General features: G+C 38.4%; 1 protein-coding gene across 1 annotated transcript in view; it reads left to right on the top strand.

Annotated features, from left to right (window-relative positions):
• The window catches only part of Pard3b (par-3 family cell polarity regulator beta), a 1028738-nt gene that overhangs the window by 645023 nt on the left and 356434 nt on the right, over positions 1–27281 (top strand). The gene's annotated exons all lie outside the window — the stretch shown is intronic.

The raw sequence follows: 27281 nt of genomic DNA, 5'->3' as shown, positions 1-27281 counted from the left end.
CACACACACACACACACACACACACACACACACACATATCTTATGGGTTTGCAAAGCAGACTTCATGGTATCTATTAGAAACTCTCATTTCACCTCAGTTCACAAATGATGTATTGCATGATTCAGGGGAAGATAGCCATGTTCTTTGTTTGTATGGGGAAGACAACTACGTTAATGTTTGTCACCTAATGTGGCATTCATGAACAGAAGCAAAATCTTGCTGAATGTTTTGGCAATTTAGTTTGTCAACTAAATTGTTCATGAACAGAAGTGTACATTAACTATCAATTTTTGTTTAAATACTTTTTAAGCTTATGGTAGTTAGTATTAATGCTAAGATTTTTATAAAAATTATTTTAAGTTTTATTCTTCTCTGAACTATGAGGCAAAATATCAATAGTTAAAACTTGATGGCTGTACAACACACAGCTAACTTTAAGATAAATTAATTTTTCATTTTTTAGGCATTACCAGTAATTGGTTCTGTACTATTTGCCTTAGTGGTGTGGACATAGCATTCATCACATTATTGTAAGATATATTTACAAGTGGCTTAGACAAAATGAAGACTACAAGGATAAGCTTACCATGTCTATTCACGCCTTTGAGAAAGGCTGGGGTAGTACACAGGGGAGATGCACTTTCAAAATGAAAGATCTAATAATCAGTCCCTAACTGCTAGTTACAATCTATGGTATTTACTTTTGAACGGAATACAAAGAAGTTCTGTAGCTCTTTTTCTTCTCTGGCTTTCAAAGTATCAATGCTATTTTAACATGAGTTTTCTACCTACCAATGCATCTGTATGTAATTTCAAATACATACAGATTAGGGTAGAATCCCAGGTGCCTTTAGATTTGTCACTTCAAGTACTGAAACTGATACATTGAGATTTCACTGAGAAGTTCCGTGTAATGTGTTATTTTGATGTTGCTTTGTTTTATTCACAAAAAAGAAGGAAAAACCTCTTATAGGAAAATATCAGTCATAAAGGTGACATTTTTTAAATTAATATTCAATGTTCTTCTCAACACCTGATTTGTGCTAATTGCACTAGGTGTGAGTCACAAACTATTATTGCAAAGTTCAAAGATTATGCAAATCTTAGGATTTTCTAAAATAAGTTTTGTCGAATACATACTGTTTTAAGTTTCAAAAGCCTTCTGTTCACACAGACTGTTATCATCTAGGGATTTTACCTATGACATAAAACATACATCTTCAGGAAAGTATTTTTTATTTTTTTAAGTAACTTGCATATCTCATAAGGCATTAATCGTAAAACTCACTAGGAACATCAGACCAGAAAAATAAAATATTTTTATAAGATTGTACTGTTATATCTTTGAAAATATATAGTTTCTTATCTAAATAGCCTTTAGATTTTAGAAATCTGTTTCAAGACAGTAAAAGTAATTGCTATTAAATGCGTACTCATTTAATGTCTTCTAGACCCACTAGCCAGGATTTGTGCAAGACCAGAAATAAAGTTATCTCAAGAATAAATTTTGGCAGCTGAAACAGAACTTGGAAGCTGCTTAACTGGACACTGAATTTAGAACAAAAAGTGAAGATTATTTTACCAAATTGAAGATTTGGTGGCATTTTAAGGAGGTGCAATGAGATAGCAACCCAACATAATAAATAAATGAATTAAGTTCATTTATCTAGTCCTTAATAGTGTATAAATTTATAAGAATATAATTACTGGGGTCTTACCTGGAGTTATTACAAACTGCCGCTTAGTGACTTCCCTGTAGGCATGCACAAATTTTACTGTTATTTTCTGTCCCAACCTCATGCTCTCCCTCTTCTCTCTCCCTTATAAAATAATTTCCTTTCTGTTCTGTTCTTTGTTTCCATTATTTGTTTGTTTATTGATTTATATATTTATTGAGGTACTGAACATGGAACCCAGGGCCTTTGCATTGACCTACATTTCCCCATACCCATGCTTTTTAAAAATTACATTTTTGTGAGAGAATCCTGAAAAGTTGCCTTCCCTAGGCTTGAATTCATGACCCTCCTACCTCAGCTTCTTGATTGCTGAGATTATCTTGCTCTAAGTTCAAAAGGTATAACTTTGAGTGATTATATTTAAACTATTTATCGTCTTTTTTTCAATATATGGTTCCAGTTTCAGCTATCACAGAGGCAATAAAAAGTTTTAGGGAGTGATGGTATTCTCTTAGCCAGTGTGTCTTGGCCATGTGGTTTTTAGAGTCAAGGTAGAGGTATAGGTGGTTTATAATGGCATATGCCATGTTTCAGACTTGTGTTTGACTTACTCTAAAAGGCAAGGATTTTAAAATCATTTTCAACAAAAAGAATCTTATTCGCAGTGTTAACGGAACTAATGAAGGAGAAGAGATATTCTTCTTACAAAATTTAGAGCATGTATAGTTATTTTTCAACATTTTTTACTAAAATCCAAGCCAAGCTAATCTATTTTGAAATTTTACAAATGAATACCTTAAATTCCTTTATAAAGGTGACACACCATCCTAGATTGTCATTTCTCTTGTTTTTCATTTATACCCAATGTTGTTTTTTCACCTTAGCCAAAATTTTAACAAAACACCCTTGATATTTATGGATTCTTCCAAATTATAGCATAATAGAATAATTCTTACCTTTTATATGAGAGACTGTGAGGATAAAAAACATAAATAAAAGAAGGAAGAAAACATAAAAACTTATGTATATGAAACAATTAAGAACAAGTGACTTAGAAACACTGAACTCCAGGATAGAAAGTGCCAGATTGTGTGGCTCTGAGAATAGGGCAACAGGGCTTAACAATAGGCACGATCAGCAAGGGCTACTATTCATCAAGGAGGGATTTGGCTTGAGCTTCGAAGGATTGGTTGGATTTGGATCAGTATAGTAAAGAGGGGAAGGCATTCCAGGCAGCAGGGAGAGCAAAAGCAAGCTCAGAAACAGAAATGTCATGCAAATGTCATGGTATGCCCTAATTTTAATGATTCCAGTCCTACGAAGTGACTCTGAGCTCACTGTAATTTATATGGCAGCAAATGATTCTATTTCACAGCTCACTTTATTTAGAGAGAAAGAAGATACAAGAATGAATGTTGAGTAAATATATTGAACAAATAATACTAGTAAATAAAACTATAAAACATTCATTTCTTTCTTTGCCAATTATGTTCTTCAGTCTAGGGCTTGGTTTTAAGAAGACAAAATTCTTAGGGCATCATAAAGAACCTCCAAGTTTCAAGATAACTAATCTAATCTCTAAACCAGAGAAAGAATGTTTTTCTTAATACTGTAATAAAAAAGGCTGCCACCATATTTTATGTGGTACCAAGTTTACTGGTTATTAATCAAACTCCTCTAAGGCTAAACTGCTGGCCTGCTTTCATCCCAGAGCCTTTAGTGAATCAGCCCTTTGCACGTAGCCATCATTCAATTCCTTGCCTTCTCCTGGAAGAAAGAGTGCTGACACCGTAATGTTTTAGAGTCAAGGCAAGAACTCATTAATACTGTGCCCAAGTGGGAACTGCTGATCATCAGGGATTTCAACACAAAATAAATGAGAGCTTGTGCATCACAATGTCTTGTGACAAACATGCATTAGTAAAAGAACATAAACATGAAGACAGACCAAATAAGCTCTGTTCATATAATTGGCTCTGGAAAACACTTTATTTCAATAAATTAAGAAAGGAATGAGCCTCAGATTGGAAATCAAATGGACTCTCTTACAACAGTGAACAAAAGAACCAGTAGAGGATTGAGGCAAAATATCCAGGCAGAGCCAGTATTGATTCAGATTACTGGTGGAGACTCTCAAGATGTTCCACTTCTCTGGGTGTTAAGCATCCACTGGGAAAGCAAGAGAGAAAATTGGGTTTCAAGTACATAGAAACATTTGATCTGAAATTAGGTGGTAAGTGATCTAATACAATGTTATGAGGTAGTAATTTTCTGAAAGGGAGTAAAAAATACACATCTGCTAGTAGTATTTTAAAAATTCTATGTCTAAAAACCTTAACCAGCTGAAAATAACTTAAACAGAAAAAAATACAGTTTTAAAAATAGTGGAAATTTGAAAAAGGAGACTTTTCAACTGTTTGGGGGAAATACTGAGATGAATGAAGATTTAACTTACTGCTGTCTGGAGTAAAAGTGGAAAAAGGAAACAAGATCACCTCATTTTAACATCACTAATTAGGTGATGAAAGACTTTTTTTCAAAATGGCTTTATTTGTGGACTGGAATTTCTATAAAAGAAGAAAAGACTTTAATATTCTTTAATAAAGATGCACTCAAGTATGAATTGTTAGGTAAGTGGCTTACTCTATTAATAAAAGGAAAAATCGTCCATTTCCTCAAAGTTTGTTAAGGCCAGAGGAACAAATGTTATTCTATCTTATAAATGAAGAAACAAATATTTTTGAGGTGAGTAGTAAGGAAGAGAATATATATTGGAACATAGGTCCCTAAGCTTTTTTAAACTATGTAAATAACTGAAAAACCTTAGAATATTTTCATTTGGTTTTAGATAGAACAAATTTCTACCTAAAAGAAACTCATAATTTTCTAATTCATTAAAGTCAAGTTCTCAATGACTGACATTCTCTTGGATGTCTTACTTAAAACTTTGGATCTTAATCCTCCAGAAATACACAGTCATAACTAAGTAAAATTCTTTCAAATTGTTTCACCTTTTTAATTTTTTGTCCGTTTCTGATATAGTTATTGTACAACAAAGGAAGCAAAGAGACTTTCTGGTAGTTTCTCCAGAAGAAACAGAGAAAGTGAGAGCAAGAGCAAGAGAGCGAGAGAGCGAGAGAGCGAGAGAGCGAGAGAGAGATCAGTGTTGGAGACTTCTGACCATCTTCAAGAAATTTTTATTCAGAAATTTCATTTTTTTTTTTTAGTTCACCCAGGAACAAGTGGGCTCCTGGACTGCTGTCTCTCAATAACCACACTTACACCTGACAGACAAAAATGTATTACTCTGTGACAAGGTATAATTAGTAATTTCCCACTGAACTGGAATAGTCATTTCAGCTGTCAGAAATATTTTTTTCTTAGTAAGAAAATTCTTACTTAACTTGCAAAAGCAAATTAAGATCTGAAGGACACTCACTAATTTAGGCAGGCAAAGGGAGTGGAAGAACGTAAGTGGCAGCTGGTTGCTGTAGTGCAGAATTGTCTAGGGGTTTCCCCTGGTACTCCCACCAACACACTGATTCATCAATATTGGGGTAACATGTCATATCTCCCTAAAGTACAAGTGATAAGCAAAAGTTTTGAGGGACATCTTTGGGGTACTTCAGACAATAATGTTCTAAATAGAAGACAAAATTAATTCATACTAGCTGTGTGCAATGGGAATGCCCTAGGCTATCAGTAACAGAAAGTTCTATTGTTAGTTACATAAAGAAGTAGGCTTTATGTTTCATGCTTCACCTAGTAGTCTGGCGGCAGGCACCTGCTAGGAGGGAAGACAGAGGTGGTGGTCAGTGTGTAATTGCTTGATTGTATCTTTAATCCTCTTGACCATCTTGTGGCAGCCATGGGCATAGGGGCCATGGTCATAATATGAAAAAATAAAACAGAGTTTGGGACAGTGTTGCCACCCTCAAAAGTTCCAACATATTCCCACACATTTCATACCTTTTTGCCCTGAGTTGACTCACTGCTGATCCTGATAGCAAAGGCTAAGAAGTATTTTCTAACCTCTACAGGCAAACAAAGAAGAAGGTGGCTTGGAATGGGGCTTGAGTAACCAGCCGATAGCGACTGCCTCACCATGAAGAATAAGTTTGCAGTCCATTGCCTTATTCCATTACTGTTGTGGTCTTCACCATGAACATCCTTGTAACTGGAAAATGATCACTTAAAAAATTCTAAATATCAGGCTGGCCAGATAACTCAGCAGATTAAAGCACCTGCTTAGGCAAACACAGGGACTTGGGTTCAATTCCCGGCCCCATAAGCTGTGCTGGCCCCACCCCTGGGGTGCACTGAGACAGCAATTGAAACTGGGCATGGTGATGCATGCCTTTAGTCCCAGCGATTGGGAGGCTAAAAACAAGAGAATCACTATGAGTCCAATCTACATAGTGAGACTCTGTAGACCCTATACTAAATACATTTAAAAAGAAAATTCTAAATATCCAGTCAAACAATAAGAAATCAGACTCTCAAAGATTTTAGAAGCTGGGATTCATTCCAGGCTTACTTCCTGTAAGGGCTGAAAAGTGTGCTCAACAAAACACTAGATGGCTACCCTTACTGTGACTTGAGAATTAGAGAGAGCCCCAGGTCAAGCATTTGCTGCTGAGGTGGATGACGAGACACCACAGAGCCTTTTTTTGAAGGCTTTCGCTCATTAAAAAGTCACTGATAAGAAATAGTGATTCGTTGTTCATTCAACCAATGAACAGACCTATATCACAATATCTGGTCCATCTGACATAATTAATGTCACCAAAGTAGACATAATTCAGCTCAAAATAGAAATATTAGCTTTTTAAGGAACTTTGTGAACTTAGTAAAGTGTACAGTTTTTAATCATCATTTTGAAATGTGGAAATAACACAGATCTTCAGTATTACTCCCTCTTACATCCCTGACTGTAGCCAGGAAGTACAGGTAAGAGACCTGTATTCTCCGCTTCCTCCTGGTTCTCCCATATTGCTTTTGAAATAAAATAGCAGAATTACAAGTTATTTTATATTTAATTAACTACATTTGATCTAAAATTAATTCTTAAAAACTTCAATTTTTGTCTTGTTCTTTGAAAAGAAGATAAAAGAGTTTAATTCCTATATATTTGTGTTGATTGTGATTTCTCAGAATTAAGTACAGTGGTATTTATTTTTACTACCCTGTAAGACATTGTCTTAACCTGTCTTAGGCAATATACCCCTTATTCTCATGATTGTTCCCCATAATTATAATTCTATTTCATAAACAATACTTGCCTACAATAAACAGTACCACTGGCTGGTATTAAAATATAATAACTTTAATATAAGTAGGAATAATTTAAAATGTATGGTATGATTGATTGTTCAGCAATTAGCGCACATTAAGCTGCAAGTAACAGATTCATTGGTAGCAGTAGTTTCCCTGTTAAAAAGTTTGTCTTTCTCAGGTATGAGGAAGGGTAGAGGCAAGTGAGCCTGTGTGGACACAACTGTGTGAGTGTGTCCTCGAGGCACCCACCACTCCTGGCTCCCTCTCCTCTGTTATTCCCTATGCTTCAGCCCTCCTATTTGCAGGATCGCTACTGCAGCTTCTGTGCCAAGAGCTCCCTGCAAAGAATAGTGTTGCGAAATTTCACCTCAGAAGTTTGCTGTACATTTGAATAATCAAAGTTAAAGACTGCTATCCCTGGCCTGCATGACTGCATGCAGTTATCTGGGTATATATTTATTTAATATTCATTAAATGTATTTATATTCAAAAATTTATTTTTATTTTGCTTTAGTTTAATTTAGTTTAGTGACAGTGTCTTGCTGTGTAAGTCAAGCTGGCCTTGAACTCACTATTTAGCCCAAGTGGTCTTGAACTTGTGATCCTCTTGCCTCCGCCTCCCAAGTGCTGGGATTATAAGCATGTACCATCATACCCAGCCAAGAGAGAGGAATATTTTTAACTAAGAATGTTGCTACTCCAAAAACATATACGATGTATTAGATAGAGAAAACAAAATGAAATTTCATTGGACAAGAAGTCATTGAATATAAGATGAAGTAGCCAAATCAAAATGGTCCTCTTGGTTTGTTCTCTTCAGTTTTACTTAAAATGCCTGATGTAATTGGAAATAAAGTAGTTTTGCAGTGTAGACACTGAAAACTAGCTGTAATCCGGTTCATTGTTCTCTGAACAGCAACTAACACATACATTGCAGGAATTTAATGAATATTAAATTAAATTGTGTTGATTGCTTCAATGTTTTTCCTTAACCTAAATTTTCACTTTAACAGTTTCAGCTAACTATTCATATATACAATTAACTCTCAATTACCAAAGGGTGAACACACTGAATTCCCATTACTGTTGGAAAATATGGCTCTCTGTCTCTTCTTTGCAAAAGCTCTCCCTTTTGTTAGGCTGAGAGTGGGCTTTGTGCCTTATGCTTGCACCACAAGGCAGGAACAGAAGTGGAGTGAGTTCCATCTTGTCAGCTTGCTCTGAGGAGGGCATTTTCCTCTGTGAGCAGCTCCCCTCCAGGAAGCTTAATGCAAACAGGCCGTTGTTTAACACAGCGCCCACGTTGGGGCAGCCCTCTCAGTTCTGATCATAAGTCGGGATGTGAAGTAGTGGGTTAAGACATCAAGTGGATTTGAGCAAGAGTTCAACAGCTCCTCTTAAGTCAGTGCCTCACTTTGGTGTTGATATGTTGTGCAATTATAGTAGAGAAAACATCATTTGTTCGTTACATGTCGTGTATTCATTTGACAAACATTTGTTAAGTTCCTGTCATGTGCTGTATATTATGTTCTGCTCACATGTCTATATACATTGTAGCCTCCAGCCAAGTTGAATATTAGTAAATGTAGTTAGAAAGTTTTACTGTCACAGGTTACCTCTTATTTTTAAGCTTTGTTACTGACACTTTCACTAGGTTATACAGCTTTAATGTGGGGTGGGGATCCTGTGGCAGGGTGTGACTCACGTGAGTGTGTGTCAGCAGTTGGCTGCTACATAACCTGCATGAGGACAACTGTTACTCAGAGTACTTGCATATTTGAGGTGTGATATTTATATTATCTACATTCTGTCCTTACATTGTCAATATTTGGGCAAATAAGTTTTTTAAAAATTCGTCATTTGCGGGGCTGGGGAGATAGCTCAGTAGAATAAGTACTTGCCTGGCAAGTGCAGGGTCCTGAATTTAATCCCTGGTACTGCAATAAAAATAAACCAATAAAATTCATCATTTTTTTCTTTTAGCTTTATTTAAACCTTAGATAATTAATTCCATGAATATTATACTATGTAGGGACCACAGAGATGGCTCAGTAGAATAAGCACTTCCCTGGCAAGCACAAGGGCCTGAGTTCAATCCCCGGTTCTGCCAAAAACAAAAAAAAGAATATTATACTGTATCAAAACCTTCTAATAATGTCCACATTATTTCTTTCTCTTTTTTTGTAGCAAGATAAATTTTGCATCCTTTCAATATAGCCCTTTAATATCAGGATAGAGTATGGACCTGGAATTCAGAAAATTTGCAAGAGTCACTGGCCAGCTGGTTTCCTTTCTTGATAGGTAAAAGAAGTGTTTCTTCAAGCACTTTTTTAAAATTTAATTTTATGTAATTTTTTTGCCATAGTTTTATTGATAAACAAATAGCAATGAGACAGTTTCAAATCAAATCGGTAGGACAGTTTCAATAATTAACACACTGCATACATTCTTCTTAGTGGTTAATTGCTGTACAAGATGCAGATTTGATATCCTATTTACCAACACCATTACAACAAATCATTCTAATCATTAACAGAATGTAACTATATATCTTTCCCAACCACTTTGAATACACAGATACAAAATGGACATTCATCTGTATACCCTTTTTTTTGTTAAGTTCCGTTATTTGAATACTATAGGTGTGTAAACTCAGCAAAATATTCTAAAAGAGTCCAGTATCCCATAATAGTATTGGGTCTTCCGCTTAACTGGCAATGTCAGAAATTGTTGACCTGAGTCCCCCATAGCTCAACAGAACAGCATGGCTTTATTTCTTATATTTCATTTTTATACTTTTCTTCTGGATGGTTAAGACCAAGGTAAAGCAGGACCTATACAACAAGAGTTGTAGCTTTTGGGTCTGAGAAGGTCAGTGAAATCTCCTCAGGATTTATCCTGAGATCCTGTACCTCAGATTGTAGAACCTTTGTCAGTGTCAGCCATGTGGATGAGTCACAACCATTGCTTGGCCAATGTGCTCTCTGTGAAAGCCTGAGAGAATGTTTTCTCTCCATGTGACTCTCTTTAGGCACAGTCTACATCATCGATCACTTTCCTCTTTGGCCCCATCATCTCCTTGATCAGAAAATTTGGGACACTACTGAGTTGCATGATGTTGCAGTACAAGTTCTCATATGTCCTGAGTCTTAATTGACCTTGAAAAGCTAGGGCCAAAATGTTGGCTTTCCTTGCAGCCCTCCTTTTTCTCTAATTTTGGTCTGCAAACTTAGGTTGTTAACCATCCAGAAGACAAGTCTTCAAGCACTTTTACTAAATGAAGTTGCAGTCACTTTTCATATTACTGGAGGGGGAACCTTGTGTCCTTGTCTCCCTTTATAACTTTTATTGTTAAGTATATCCCAACTTGTTTGGTAATACTCCCTTTTCTGATGCTCTTTAGTCTATACAATGGTGACTTTTAAACACCATTTCTAATTAATTTCTATCTGAAATTACATGGGAATATATCAGCCTAACTTTGCGTTTAAAGTATATCTTTTTAAAAAATTAAATCCAGTATTTGTCATCCGTTAAGACAAGCCATAAAAAGTTCAATCCCTGGTACTGAAAAAAAGAAAAAAAAAAAAGGCAAACCAAAAAATTAATAATGGAACTTCTAAGTCCTCTTCAGAAATCCTATTTCCTTACATGGGATCCACACCAAGTTCTCTTCTAAGATTTTCAACAAGTTGCCTGTAATATGTGTGTCTTAATAGGACCTGTGTATTTTAAACTATTCACATATCTATGGTAAAAGAGAGAATTGTTGCTTGGTGAATTTTCCCTTCTTTAGGCAATTCACATGTAGTCATTCCCTTAATTTTTGTGGTCCTTTACTATAAAGTGGCACGTGGCTTTGAAAAGCTCTTAGTTGCATTTTCTACCTATTGGATTTTCAAGTGCTTGTGTATCTTCTGAACACACATTTAAATATAAGAAGAAAAGCATTGTGAGTGATACTCGCAGAGTGGGGTGATGACTTGCAACACGATCAACTGCGGAGGTCACACATGATCCCACATCTCCCCACAGTCCCTGTTAGGCTTCTCCTAGTGCCCTGTGGGAAAGGGAAAGAACCCTCCACTTTCATAGATTAGCAAAAATGTCCTTTTATTTACCATGCACTGACAATAAAATCAACAGCATGTATGAGGAGAAAAAAAGATAATGAAGAAAAATGAGTTCTGAAAAGCACATTCTAAATTCAGGAAACACAAGTTCATGTATCTTCATTCAAAATACAATAAAGGTTTGGTTTACAAGCATAATTCATTCTGGAAACATCCTTTTAATCCATAACATTTGAATATGAAAGTGAAATTGCCCATAAAAATCATGGGAACTCAAATGCTTCATTCTATAAACCAAAAATATTCACTTAAAAAGGGTTACAGTACTATAAGATAATACAAAATAATAAACAAAATCAAACAAATGGCCTGCACTTGCCTTTGAAAACTTTCGTGACTCTTATGAGGAAGGAAAGACAGGGAAGTGCTTGTGTAGGATGACTCTTACAATCACAGGATCGCCACCACCACTGGTGCAACGCAGGATTGCTTTTCTTGCACTTTTTTGCTTACTTTTGAGGACTTTGCAGAAATGTGACACTGCATTGTCACTAAACAGATTCATCATTCACACTACTAAAGCCTTATTTGGGTAGTGCTTTTCTACAAAATTTTGCAGTTTCCTCCATTTTACACATCTCCCTAACCTCATTTGGAGTGAGGGATTCCTCTGCCTTTTTCTCATCATCTTCTGCAGGTGAGATTTCCTGCATAACCACTTGCAGTGGAGAGACAATCACTCATGTTCGGCAGTGAAAGAGAGAGAGAGAGAGCGTGAAAGAGAATCACTGATTGGCTCAGTTGTGATCCTGGGATGTCCAGCATGCTGTGACGTTCAGTGTTGCATATGAGTTGCTTTGCAAGACACTGCTAGTCTATCAAGTTCAAATGGAGCAGAAATGTGCATTTGTGTTGTGGGACACTTGCAGAACAAGTTACTCAAAATCCAAGGTTTTATTTTATTTATTTAAGAGATACAGCAATAAAACAACAACTGCCAGTTTATTTAGATTATTTTTTTAAACATAATTGTGGGTTCGTAATAGCATAAAAATCTGAACACTGAGTGCTTAATTCTATATTCTGTCAATTGAAAAATAGAGACCTGTAGACAACATGTCCAGTTAGGTGCCCTAGTGAGAAGAACACGTTTAGTGGAGTCCCTTCACCTCAGTACTCTTGGCCAGTGCTAATCCAGATTACTGTGGTGGCTATGAGAGTGGAGTTTGCAGAACAGAAAGCAGAAGCTATGACTTCTGGTGTGTTTCCGAAATTGTGCCCAGGTGGTCAGAAGCATCTGTTAGGAGATAGTCTTATCACAAGTAACTGAAGCTTTTGCCTTCGTTGAGAGTTTCTCTTCCTGAAAATTTATAATGCACAGCATATTACATACAGTTTTGTTAATTGCTAGTACAAAGAATTGGTGTTTGAAAGGATTGGGAAGGGGTGCTGAATGAGCAGGTGGGTGCGTACCCTGCACCTCATCCTCCTGCCTTCCTTCCTTTATAGGGAGACAGTGGTGCCTGGTGCTGGGGGAGCTTAGCAATCAACCCAGAGAGAAAACACATCCTCTGGAATTGTAGCTAAATCCCAGAGCCCTTGTTTTCCTTGGTACTCATACAGTATTTGTGGTATTTTTCTTTTTTTTTGCTTCCCTTTCATCTTTACCCTGGGTAAAAGAAAGGACAAATAGACCCACTCTCTCATATTCAGAGAGTGGAACGACAGAGAAAGCCATCCTCTCTGCAGTATAGCAGTTACTTCAGAATTGCTGGAAATGCAATATGTGGAAGAGTGTGAGGAAGAGGCGAGAGGCAGGCTTTTTTTCACCTAAAAAAGCTTTATGAAAGAATTTTTAAAAGACAAAAGAGTCAGAGCAAAGTGTAATGGTAGAGGAGCTGAGGGTTGGCAGAGAAGATGAGGGTGTGTGAGAGGAGGAGGCACCCCCTTCTTAGAATCGTGGGAGAATATGTCTTCTGCAGAGGGAAGAGAAGATCAACAGTGTGGCTTGTTGGAGCTGCAAGTCAACACGCACAGAAAAAGTCCTGCCTCTGAGCTGCATATGAAATCTAGGAAAGGAAGAGGCTGAAGGACATCACCATTCTGGTACGAAGTCCTGTGTACCAGTGGCTGACCCCAGGAAGCTGCTGTCAGAAAGACCTAGTCTGAATCCTGGTCCCACAGCTGGCTTCGTGTACACTTTTCCTCCTGAGCCTCAGTTTCCCTAGCTTTACAGTGCAGTTAGTGATAATGCCAACTGCAGAGAGGAAGCTAGAGTTAGACAAGTTATATAGAACAGCTATCAGTTTCTGATTTTCTGGCACTTTGATCAACTTTCTTACCTGCTAATTGTTCTAATTGATATACTTGAGTACCATCAGAGATATCTGTGCAATAAATAAGGTTCAGGAAGATCAATCTCATGGACTACAGCCAGGAAAATTCAATTACTTATCAAGCAACAAAGAATTGTTGACTGTCTTGACTAGGCATCAATACAAAGGTGACCATGACTTCATCCCTGCCTTCAAAGAACTTAAAATTTAGTAAGAAAGAGAGACATCTACACAGACAATGCAGAATGACAAATGTTCATGGAAATGCTAGGCTGGGTGGGGGCTAGTTTAGGTCACTAACCCTGGAGGCAGATTACTTGGTCTCTAACCCTGAGTCACTTGCTAACTGAGTACTCTTGGGCAAGGTTTTTGACTTCTGTGCCCAAATTTCCTCCTCTACCAGTCACAGCTCTTGTCTCCATGCTTTGTAGTAGAATGAAATTTATGAATACTACGTAGTACTCAACACCCAGGAAATGTCAGTCATTGCTATGGTGTGGCAGTATGCAAGAGGAACCTGTCGGCTTACCGCTCCTTTATTCTCCTGTATTTTTGCTGTACAAGTGATTAGGAAAAGCTTTTTGGTGGGCATAATGTCTAAGGGGATAAGGATAAGAACCAGTGAGAAGAAAGAATGAGAGAGTCCCAGAGAGGTAGCATATTCAGAGTGTAGAAGGACAGAGAAAGCCATCCTCTCTGCAGTACAGCAGTTACTTCAGAATTGCTGGAAATGGAATATGTGGAAGAGTGTGGGGAGGAGGTGAGAGGCAGAGCTAGAGGGGTGAGGGACACCTGACCAGGGCCTTCATGGTGGAGTTTGGACTTCTCCCAAAGTAAGAAGCCCCAGAGGAGAAACTTGCACAGATGAACAAAGACCTTGGAGCAGATACCAAGAAGACAATAAAGAAAAAGTAAGGACAGTGTTCAGCAGAGGGTTAACTCCTGCAAAAGGCCTACATTTGCGGAGAACAGGAAGAAAAAGTCTGAGAAGTAGTAGACCTACTGTGAGAAGAACCAGGTAGGAACATGCTCAGTCACAGAGGAAAGATAGAGTTTTAAGGAGGAAGGGGTAAGCAAAAGCATCCATTCGTGTGGAGAGATCAAACAGAATCAGGATGGGGGGAGGTTTATTAGTTCTGACAATTAGGAGGCAATTAGTGACCTTGAGCACTGGGAAGTGCAAGAGCTGAAAGCCACATGGCAGAGAATATAGAGACAAGGGAGAAAGGAGACTTCCTGGATGGCACTTTAGTCTCCCAATTTGATATTTAAGGATAAAAATCAGAGGACAGGCAGTCTTTGGAATCAGAGAGATTTAAGGGATGGCTTTGGAGAAGAGTGACAGCTGATGATCTGGGAAGAAACAAGGGTCTCTAGGACGTGGTGCAGGGACACATACTTTTGTCAGGTTGATCAAGAGACATCAGGAAAATGTTTAAGGGGCTGAGGGTGATGGGATGGGTAGTAGTAGACCTGTTCATTAAGGTCATGCAAAAGCTATGGAAGAAGCTTTTGCATCTTAAGGAGAAATGAATAACACAATTGCTGAGCACTGGAGCGACTAAACCACACCTCTTGATCTATCCATGAACAAATCTGATTTTTTTCTAAGTCTTGTATAATAAAATGAAAAAATTTCCCATTTGATTCCTTATGCAACATCCATTTAATTTCAATTCAAGAAGCTAGTAAACTTCATACCACAGTTGTTCATTCTCTAATTTCATGAAACATGCGAACTTTTCCTCAGCATTCAACATTCCCAAAATTAGTGGCAGCGTTACAGTGCATCCATCTCTTGCTTCCAGTCTTGGCTACATTTCAGAGTTCCTTATTTTCCAAAATGTTTCATCTGGGTTTCTCAAACATGGGATACTATAGCTATCCTCTGTGACTGTCAGGTGCTGGAACTGAACTGCACTTGTCTTCCTGCCCTGTCACTGTTAAGGAATCCACTAGAGAACTGCTCCTGTTCATCTACAACTAATGCATTCTTCTGTATTTTCACTTTTTCCTTGATCATCTTGGGCATCCACCATAATTTGACAATGGCATTATTAAAATATCATTTGCCCAGAGCAAGTGAAATTGACGTCTTACGTTTTATGGTACAATTTTGCAAATTGCAGTTCGTGTGCTTGTTTATGATGTTTGGGGTTTTTTGTTTTGTTTTGGTTTTTTGTTTTGTGTTTTTAGGGGTCAACAGGGTGTTCAGGGTCTCACTACTAGATCAGACTCGTAGTGATCTGCCTGTTTACAGCCTCCCATGAGCTGGGATTACAGGCACACACCACCAGGCCCAATCTCAATTACCATCTCAGCGTGCCCTGGGAATGGGGCCAACACAGCAGACCCCCGGGATAGAACCCTTGGCCCCTGCACCTGCTTGCAGGTGCTTTAATGCACTGAGTTATTTGGCCCACGCTTTGTTTATGAAGTTTAAACCTTAGAGTTACGTCAGGCTAGTTGTGGAGACTGAAACTACAGAGCTTCTTCTAAACTCCTTGGGGCAGGCACACCCCTCCCCTTGGACAGGGAAGGTTGATTCCCTCTCAGTACGGGACATCCTTGCTTACAATGACCTTCAGCCTATAGGGCACAGTCTCTATTTCCTGATAGCCAAACCTAACTGAAGAGAAGCACACATTCTAGAAAGTAGCTTCTGTAGCATTTCTGACCATAAAGCTGGGTTTGTGAACTTGGAGATTATCCCCAGAAGAGAGCCAAAAGACAGCCCAGAGCTATAAAAAGGAAGTATCCTTGTTTTACCAGGACTGTCTCTAAATTCTGATCACTTATTTTCATTCCAGAATCATACTTTGTGCTAAATCACAGAAAGCAAAACCACATTTAAAATTTCACACCATAAGCTATCAGAGGGGGGAGATGTGCAGATTTCTTCTGTCTGAATAGATAAATAGCAGATGCATTTCTCTGGCAGAAATAGTTTTCATACAATACCTTCCAAGGAAAGTGTGGTTTTGGGACAAAATGTAGTCACCACACCTTTTCCTCAGGCATGAACTTTGGAACAGAAAAATAGACTAACAGATTAATAAGCTAGTTATCACCAAAGAAAAATAGATGCTACTTTTGAGTCTTAGATAATTTTCTGGGGAAAAAAATGATGTCAAAATATAGACATGTCCAGCTTTCATAGTTCACTAGCTTTTTTCTTTTCAGTGTATTTCACAGTTGCTCTTGGTTTTCAGACTTGTGACTTGTTCATCATTGACTTTCATTCAAAAATCTAGACGCAGTTGAAAATCTGGACTAAGTTCCAGAGGACAACATAGAAGAAATAAAACATTGGGAAACATTTTCCCCTTTTTTTCTTTTCTAGGGGAGGGCTTTGGTTCTTGGAAGATACCAGATTCCAGTGTCAGTTTTATAAATCAGTACCTGGCCTTCCCAGGCCAGGCTGTGTCTGTCTTATTTGTGTCTGTAGTAAAAAGTAGTCTACAAAATGGTTCCCTGATAAAGTTAACACTCAGTTAATTACCAAGAGCCTTGACATGTTCTATAATTGCTACTTGGCTAACAAACATTTGATACTTGTCTTGGGTAGAATTTCTTGAGACCTAAAGAAGCAAGATCTTGATGGATGGGGAACAAACCAAATAAATACAGTATTTTATGTTCTTTTAATTCAGGGCCAAGTGGATTTGGATGAAGTGTTTATTTAGTTTGCTGGCTGTTTCAAGATGCTATGGTGTATTGATTCCTTTTATTACTAGCAGCCGTTTAACCTGACCTCTTCCAGATCCAGTATTTTAAAAGCCATAAATTTTAACTTTACTTATGAGCAAAGGCTGAAATGCCGTGAAAGCCTTTTTATTAGTTGAGCTCCACCATTCTCAGTGCTCTTGTGTCACCCCTGGCAACAATATTTAGGGCTTTTTAAATTAGAGTGGCTGCTGCACTGCTGGGGGAGCTCCAGCAGTGACAGAGGGAGGCCATAAACATTTCCAGGTTGTAGGATCCCTTGATGCCATAGAGGACAGGTGTAAGAGAGAAGGGGCAGGCCTGAAAAGAAAGGGTCAGGGTGGATCATGTTAAATAAACATTTGTTTTAGCATTTCCGGTACCAAAGGCAATTTGGCAATGAGAAACAAAAAACCAGGTGACCAAAGAGTAGGGTGGTTTCAGTGACCAGCTTAGAATGGCCTTGTATACATCTTCTGGTCTTCATGTCCTGTAGTCCCAGGCATGCCTCTCATTTCTGGAATTATAGCAAACTAAGAACTCTATTTTTCCCCTTAACTGGGCAGATGTGTGCTTCATACCATACACTGCTACAAGAACTCAGAGACACTCTCTGGAGGATGTCCACATTTAGCTTTTTGAAGACACTTAACCTTTGTCATATAACCCAGATGTGAATCTCCTGGCTAAAATATGCAAGCTTCAAAGGGCCCATTTTTCTGTAAAATAAAGAGACAAAAGAAGTGTTATGCAGGAGTTACCCCAAAATGGTTGAGCAGGCCAGAATGTATTGTCCATATTTGCCATTGAGGACAAAAAGAAAGCAGTTTTACTTGAGTGGCTTCCTGTTCTGAACTTGGGCCCATCAGTAGCTTTAGCTAGCTCTGGACAATCTGTTTTCTAATTATCAAACATTTTTAAATCAAATTTTCTCTTCTCAACCTACTCTTGTTTTTATTTGATCATGAAGAAAAACTAATACAGCATTAGTGCAGTTATATAAGCCAAAAATTATCATTTCACTATAGGACAAAATTCCAAAACAGGAAAGGAGATATTCACATTAAAATAACTTACATAAAAACCTGTACAATGAAGAAGAAATGTTATATATGATCCTCCCACCCCTATCTTCAGTTTCTAGTTCTTTGCGGAGGAATATCTTTTTGTTTTCATTCTTGGTGATAGTCTACTTGGGAGCCTGCATATGGCCAGAAGCTCCGCTTTAGGATTTTAATCTCTGCATTCTTATTAATTCAAGTGATGCTTTTTTAAGTTGGCCCTTAACATTTATTTCTTCTTGAGGTATCTTGGTGACTTAAATAAGAACAAAACATATTTAAATTTCTTGCTGTTAAAATTAATTTACCAAATCATGTTTCTTAAATACCTTAGGTAAGCAGGAGAAACATTTTTACTAACATAGGAAGAAAATTAAGATTGAAAATTCATCAGTATTTTTACCATCTTTCAGTTTAAAGAATGAAATTGCTTGGACTTAAGATAGATATAAACGCCACACTGCTCAAGTGATTGTATGGTCTCCCTATAAAAACCAAAGCCTTCAGAATGTGAGATCTGTATTCTGCAATGTCCAGAGACTTTGGCCTAACAGTTTAAGAAACCAGATAGTCTCATTAATTCACTTCCTTCAATCAATTCAATTCACTAAAATAGAAGCAAAAATTTCTTTTCTATGGCCTTATTTAAATAAAAATGGATCCAAACATTTTCTTTGCCCTAGCTAGCAATTGATAGACTCTGTATCACCCTTTCTAAATAACTGTGCACCTAACATTTTAAAAAGTTCAAGTGTGGTAAAAAGCACATAGCTAAGGTTTACCATTGTAACCATTTTGAAGTGTACAATGTAGCAAGGATAAATACATTCACATTGTTGTGCATCTGACTTTTAACATACCAGATATTCTAATAAAACCACCTTTCTGTGCACCCAGCCCACCCCCTCCACCCAGGGCAGCTGTTTTGTTTGATGATCTTACTAGGAATGTTCCCCTCACACCCACAAGAGGGAAAGCAGTCCTTACCTTGGGGACCTTACTCAGGTTTCTAGAAAAACTTTCTATAAGGTTGGCTGTCATGGTGTGAATTAAAAGGTTATGTCAGAGGTTAAACTATGCAATTAAATCAAGAAAGCAGATTATTCTAGTAGCTGACATTAACTTTTGAAAAGAGACAGGATTAGCTGTACTTAGTCACAAAAAAACTACACAAAGCGAACAAAAGAAAAAAATAATTTCTCCAGCTACTTCCCTTGAAAGAAAATTGTTCCATCTTAGACCTCTAATTTTTTAGCTTAATTCTGTTACTTCATGAGGCTCATTATCCTTTTGCAAATTTGCACTCAGCAACTGATGCATTGTGATGGGTTGTTTTTGTTTTTCAGCTTTAAAAAATTCCCTCTCTCCCTAAATAATTATCTGCAAATTAACCTTTTTATCTTCCTGGAATATTTGCAGGGATAGAACACAGAAAATAGAAATGTGTAAGCAAGGCTCTTTAGACAGGAGATGAATTTTTTGAGGCCACAAGGGTATCATTTATTAAATGACTGCTGCAGTCCACTAAATGAGCTTCTTTTGACCTGAAAGAGTTAATGCTCTATTGAAAGTGTCTGGATTGTCCTGAGTTGTACTCCCATGGAAGGCTCTGACCCATTAATGGCAGTAATAATAATAACAGAAAACAATCCTGCTTTTCCTGCATTACTCTGAAAACCATTAATGGTATCCTAATGTTTTTTATTCTTTAAGTGTAACTGAAAACTGACATTCTGCACAGTTAAGATTTCCAGTGTAGTGTGTTTTTTCATTACCATTTTTACATGCCGTGCAGGATGCTGAGTAAGGAATAAGGCAGAGGCTTATAATTGGTCTTTTAAATCATCATAAACATTTATTTTTCTCCCCATGGCTATATCTAGTACCAATAACTCAGTCATTAGATGATGGGAAAAACTATTTAATGATGCATCACCAGCTCCTTCCTAAATTCTTACTCAGAATAAGAAAGAGGATATAAAAATATTGCACATTGTTTGTGCTAAAGTTGATTTAAAGTAACAAAAATAGCTTTTCTTTTGCAGAAGTGTGGTAAGCCAAGTGATTATATATATATATATATATATATATATAGAGAGAGAGAGAGAGAGAGAGAGAGAGAGAGAAGCTTTGGCTTTTTATTTTCATTATACATAATTACACAGAGCCATGTAGTGCTCTGCAGGATTTGGTGGAGGACAGGGGCTTTGGGACAATGACATCAATGAAAGGATGCCCATTCCATGGAGCTGCCACAGGGTCCAAGTCACCACATAGATAGCCTGTCACATAGGAAGTCCTAAGTAAAAACTAGCTATCATTGTTACAGTAAAACAAAGCCCTCATCCCAGCTTGGAGTCTTTGGGTGGTACCCACTCAGTTCTAGCAAACCTGCCTCGTATGTGGAAAGTTTAGGAAGCCCCTGCCCAGTTTACTGTCCACTGTAATAAACAAGTGTTTTAGAGTCACAGTGTTCAGACTAGGGCTATGTCAGCCTGTTCAGCAAAGGTTCTTCTTGGCCTTTTTCCCTTTCCACTCACCCACCTCATCCCTGTCTTTCCTCTCCAACTTCCCAGTCCCTCTAAGAATTCTCTACAGTGGGCAAGCTGATGGGCTTGAGCCCTGTGTGGGCCCTACTCACTCTTTCCTCTTTCCTTTCTTCATGTGATCATAACAGTAATTACGATATTGGCTCAGTTACTAGCTTAGACAAGAAACTAACCTGTCTGCAGCTGAACTATAAAATAGGGATAGCATTAGCATATGTCTTATATAATTAAATGAGGTGATTCTTTAAAAATACAGCATGCCTAGTACAACCATCATTATGGTCATCATCCTCATTACTATTTTCATTATTTTGCTTGCCTGATCAATAAACTGAAGCCCCTGGGAGTTGAATGACTCACCTGGACCACAAGTCTTTCAATTCTCTTCACACAAATGATGCCTCCTGTATCAAAATTTTATCGTTAAAGCTCTAGGTTACTTTTTAGTCTGTTATTTCCTTGGAGTCAGTCTATAGGAAAGCCCCTATTCACATTTTCTCTAGAAATTTCTGTGAAAAAGAACTTAAAACAAACTCACTTGCAAATGTGAGGTCACTATGGCACAGCCACAGGAAGGCAGAGTAGAGGGAGAAGAAGCCCTTAAAAATGCTATCATCTTGCTCTTGGTTCTCTGAAATCCAGAACAACATAATGTCATTGCAGGTAAGTTTATTCTACTCATTGGCCAATCATAGCAAGAACTGACTTTCTCTTTTAGAAGCTATCCTATTTTTCTAAACTGTTCAACAATTATTATATACCTATAGCTATTTATAACGATCTGGAGAATGCTCTCCACTTTTCACAAAGGAGCCAGAGATAGGCTGAGTTTAATAAAACTCTTGTCTTTGGAGGAGAATTTGTCACTTAGAAAACTGACCAGGAAGGGTGAGAATCATGTATCAGATGCCCTCTTCACTGGCAAAGTCAGCTGTACCGTCAGGATCCCTCTCCCACCATTCTCTGCTCCCCAAGTGTCTGCTAGACTTATGTACAAACAAAGCAATTGGTAGAAACACAGATTGTTGTGTGGATACAAGAAAAAGAAATCAATTCAAAATAGGTTTTACAAAGAAGAAAATATGTTGTCTCCTGCAGTGCAAAAGGTCAAGGCAGTACCTTAATGGAAATGGGTCTCCATGTCAGGACTTTCCTTCGAAGTTCTGTTTCCTGTCTGTGTTTCATTATTGATGAATGCAACATGGTTGCCAGCACCTCCAGGTTTACCTTCCTGGTGACTCAGAAGCAAAGAAGAGGACTTTCTGCTGGCCACAGTACTACACTCAGTACTAGTTAGCACTCAGTCCCTAAACTAAGCACTGGGGTGAAGTCCACTGACACCTCTTGTCCGGGTCACACTGGATGAGAATAGGCTAAATGTAGTATAGCTACGAAAGTCAGAATGCCCATTCCAAACAGAGCAAGGGACACTGGTCATCAACAATGAGGGCGGATAAAAGGCCCGGTTAGGAGCCAGTTACAGTGACACGCCTCCATCCTTCACCACCGTGGAAAGCTGAAGAGAGGAGAATTGCGAGGTCAAGCTCAGCCAGGGTGAGATCTGTCTCTTAAGCAAAATTTACAGAAGGCCTGGGAATTTAGCTCAGTGTGAAGGCCCTGAGTTCACTCCCCAGTACTAGGGGAGAAAAGACAATTTAAGTTAACTGGAGAGTTGTGCTGCTTTTCCTTTATCTTTGTGAGCTTCCCTGAGGTAGAAAAAATAGTATCCCCATGTGCCCTGACCCTTCCCTGCAGCCCACCAAGAATGGCCAGAGAGAAACCCATCAAGGGCTTCCCTGGGCAGAAGCTATCAATGGAAACAGCACTTTTGTGTACCTTTGCTCCCTGTTGGCAAGGACTCCTTGAGCTGAGTTATAGGAAAACTTCAGCATGTTGCCAATCTCACAACAACAGTAAGTGGGACTTCCTTTTCATATTTGGCACCTCATATATTTTTCATGTCCCCATGTTATTAGTTTTACTGCCCATTAATCAGTATGTATAGCAAAGTGTACTTTCTTATGAGGAGACAGGGAAGGAGCGGCCTGTGACAGGAACAACTGAACCTCCTCAAAAGGAAGTCTAGGAGGGGTGGGTGGAGCCACCATTCTGTCCCCAGACCAAACCAGTGAATGCCTATCACTTCCCAAGTAGACTTAGACATGTTTCTGCAGCCCTGCTCTTTGGCTCAGAGAAAGAACTGGAAAGTGATTAAAAGTCTGAAGTTGAGACTGTAAAAAAGACAGATTTTTAAAAAACGTAAAGCATTTTATTAGAAGTGCCCTTGCTGTAGAATATAGCAGTCTCTCTTCATTAATTTATCCTATATACCACTTCCATATTATCTTTTCTCAAAATGTCAATATTACATCATTCTTTTGCAGGAAATGTAATGTCTTCTTATTGTCCTCTGGGCCTCAGCTTCTTCCCTGGAACTAAGGCACTCATGACTTGCTTTACCCTCCCTGCCCATGTTTTCCCCACCAGTCTCTGGTGCACCCATCCAGTGCCCCCTTACTGGGCACACTTTGCTTCCACGTGTTCCTACCTTCCACCCAGTAGACTCAACTTGTCCTCTTCTCGTCAGGGTCCTTTCCCTCTGTGGTGCTCCAGTTTAGTTTACCTCCTACTTTTTTTCCTTTGTTGGTGCTTATCCATCTTCGAAACAAGTGTCACTTCATTCCTAAAGTATTATCCAGTTTTTTTATCCCTCGACTTCCCCAAACATGAGCTACTCTAGCCTCAACCATTCTGTAATGTCATCATGCGTAGTACACTGCCCATTGAGAGGCCCACTGCCACCAATCCAAAAGTGCATGACCGCATCTAATGAGTGATTCTGTTGGCAGTCCCATGGGTTAGTCTAAGGGAGGAGTTTCCCTTGCTGAAGAAAGCAACTATCCAGCTTAGTACTTTTATTCCCATACATGGTTATTCTCATCATGTGATTTGTTTGTTTCATTTTTTGAGACAGGGCCTTGCTTTGTAGTCCAGGCTGGACTTGAAATTACTGTGTACTTTAGGCTTGCCTCAAATTTGAGGTAATCTTCTCTCTCAGCCTCCTGAGTGCTGGTATTATAGGTATGCACCACCATGCCTGACTTCATGTGATTTTATTACTTGGTTTCTCTAGGAAAAATGTAGAAGCAAAGAAGGCATAAGATAATTAGAAAACTGATTGGGATTTTTACATCAAACCATATAAGGAAGAAGAGGAAGAAAGAATGAAGAACAAGGAGAGGAAAAGGGAATATGAGAAGAAGGGGAAGTAGAGGAAGAGGAAAAAGTTTTATTAGTCTTAACTTATAGTGGTATTGGTAATATTAGTAGGGTATTATTTTAAATAAAGTGTGGAAATTCAAAGATGGTGCTAACCCAGGTCCACAACACATGGATATGGAAGCAGAAGTCCTCTTGTCATTCTGTTGGCTGTCAAGAATCATTACATTTGGCTAGCTCCTTCAGGGAGACATGATGACAGGAGGTGACATGTACTGTTTGTTTACTACATGAAGGCATCTTGTTTGAAGCTCTGTATCCGATAGTCTCCTACCAACCTTGTGAAAGAAGTGCTGTCATTATGTATGCTACAGATGAGCAAACTAAGGCACAGGGAGGTAGAAGTCTCACCCGCATCAACACCACTAGTACCTGCGTGTACTTGAGACGTGACGCCCAGGGGCCTGAGGCCAGAACAGTGTCTTTAAATAGATACTGCTTTAGAGATTGGTAGTAGTGCTGAAGAAATAATTCCTTAGTGAAAAACTAACAGAGTCCCTCGTGGAAATATGACTACATGGAAATCCAAGAGTCAGCACAACCATTTTTTTTTCTAAAATTGGAGAACTCTGTCTCCCTCAGATAGATCCTTCATGAATTTTAAGGATCTACTGACCTTCACTGGTGTTATCACCCTGTGTATGCTATCTTCTTCTGCCCCCAGCCTAGAACATCTTTGACATAACCAGGTGCTTACTTAGTCTTGTTTCTGAGGCTCCAGTGAAAATGGGAAGAGCATTTGCTGAAGGTTGGTCCAACCCAAGCAAGCCTGCCTCAAGTAGAATCTGAGAAGCTGTTTCAAGTCAGTGGGATGACGAGTCCCTTTCTGCACACTTGGAGAACTTAATGAGAAATTAGAAAGGGTCAACTAGTTGTTTGACATTTATATGAGACACAATATTGAGGCAGCACATCTATGAAAACAAAAGCAGAATCACAAATACCATTGGAAAACCCCTAAATATACCATAAATTAGATAATTCAAAATTATTGTTTCAAACAGCAGTTATTCTATCAAAAAACAGATGAAGTAGTTGGCATGCATTTAAGGATGGTGTCATAGTAAATTGAATGTGTCTTCTAACATTTATATGTTGAAATCTTGCTTCCAGTGTTATAATATAGGAGATGTGGCCTTTGCGAACTGTACTGGCTAGGATTCTGTGGAGAAAAAATACACAGGCAAAGAGATTTAGCAGAGGATGGCAGGATCAGAGGTGAGAGTTCACGAGGGCTGGCTGTGCCACAGAGAGCTAGAAGATCCTGTATCCACAAGAAGCAAGAAGCTAGAGTCCCAGAAGAAGAGAGATCGGGATAAAGCATTAGTCCAAGGCTGAAGTCTCACAGCTCGTGGGGAATCTTGGTACAAGTCTGAGTTAGAAGGCTGAAGAAACTGCAGACTGGTTTCCATAGGCAACCGCAGCAGTGAATACACACCAGTTCGTTCAAAGGGCGGTTGCAAAGCTGGAGCAAGTTCATAATTCCACCTAACATGGTATAACTCTTCTGTATACATATGAAAACACACTAATTTCCTCTGCAGAATAGAAAATAAGTTTTTCTTTGAGTGATACCTTTTTTTCCCTTAACATTCTGTCACAGTTACTCTTCTCTCATTGCTGAGACAAATACTCGACACCCAAAATGAAGGAAGCAAAGGTTAATTTAGTTCACAGTTAATGGAGGTTTTTAGTCCATACTCTGCTGGCTCCAAGGCTGAGTGGCACATGGCAGAGGGCAGCAGTTCATGGTGGTTGCAAAGAGCAGAGAGCAAAATAGGAGGAGTAACAGCAACAATGGTTACAGAGAGCAAGTCTGTCTCTCTTTCTCTGTTATGTTACATTCAGGCTATCTGGCCCGAGGCTGGCTGTAGCACTCACACCCATAGTACCATAAGTACTTAGACCCATAATCCCATCCTTGGATCATGAATTAATCACAAACTCTAGAAATCTGCCCCATGACTTACATGAGGCTTTGGGGGAACAACTAGACACAAGCCATAAAACATTCTATAACTTAAATAATGTAATTTAGACTAATAATACCTAGCTGCTGATGTTAAGTCTATCAATGTTATGTTGCATAGCATAAGAATTAAGAAAGACAAAAAAACCCACAATTTGGAGTGTAGCTTAGTGGTAAACACTTGCCTAGCATGTATGTGTGAGGTCATGGGTTCCATGCCCATTGCCCCCCACCAAAAAAAATAAAAAATAAATACTCATGACAATTACATTTATATAACTGGTAACATGGTTATAACTGGTATTTACAATTACCTTTTCCTTCTATCTATTTTGTATTTCATTGGCCTTCAAGCACCTAGGAGGGTCTTAGTTCATTATGTGGTAGAGGACCCATACCTTCATTCTTAAAGGGTCCGAGGCTTTTATCATCATGTCTGAATTGAGTTATTAGAGTTTCCCTTGGCCTCAATAACAAAGAATGATAGAACTACAAGATGTTACAGGATCCCAAGCACTGCAGATATATTCTTCCTCACCTCCCTTGCCAACTAATAGCCCAGTTTCCCCTTAATAGGCTGGATCAATTATACAACCCACCAACACTATAACTCACTTTATAACCTGTTGACACAGAGGTATGAAAAGCCTAAAAGTGGCCAAGTAGAAGTCTTAGCTTCCAGTCAGTGGGTTATTGTGCCTATTGGTAAAAGCCTTCTCCCTCTAGACCTTAGACTTCTAAGCTAAGAGAGTAGAAGATCCTGGGAATATGAAGCAAACATCTTGCTAGGGACCAAAGGGAGTGGTACCATTTGCATTTCTACCACTTGATTCCTAGACCTGTAAATCATGGCTATGTGAGAAACACTAGCATATATTGGACTCTGATTCAGAACACATAGAGCCTTCTGGGGCACCTTGCTTCAGCCCTGCAAGGTATTGCTGGCTAGCTATATGTGTCCTTCAACAGGCATTCTATTTTTCTATCAATCCGGTTGCTGCTGGTTGGTAGGTAATGTGGTAAAACCAATGAACTCCATGAGCATAATAAGCTCCCTACTATACTTCTTGGGCTACAAAGTTCATTCCCTGAGCAAAAGCAAAGCTCTGTGAGATACCATGACTTTTTTCCATAATTTTATTAAGAAACAAATAGCAATGAGACAGTTTCAAATCAAATTGGTAGGACAGTTTCAATAATTAACGCATTGCATACTCTCTTCCTAGTGGTTATTTGCTGTACAAGATGAAGACATGATATCCTATTTACAAACACTATTACAACAAATCCCTCTATTCATTAAGAGAATGTAACTATGTATCTACCCTAACCATTTTGAATACACAGATACAAAA

Source organism: Octodon degus, unplaced genomic scaffold (genome assembly GCF_000260255.1).
Source record: "Octodon degus isolate 3935 unplaced genomic scaffold, OctDeg1.0 scaffold00016, whole genome shotgun sequence".
Taxonomy (NCBI): domain Eukaryota; kingdom Metazoa; phylum Chordata; class Mammalia; order Rodentia; family Octodontidae; genus Octodon; species Octodon degus.
This window is presented reverse-complemented; position numbering and strand designations above follow the sequence as displayed.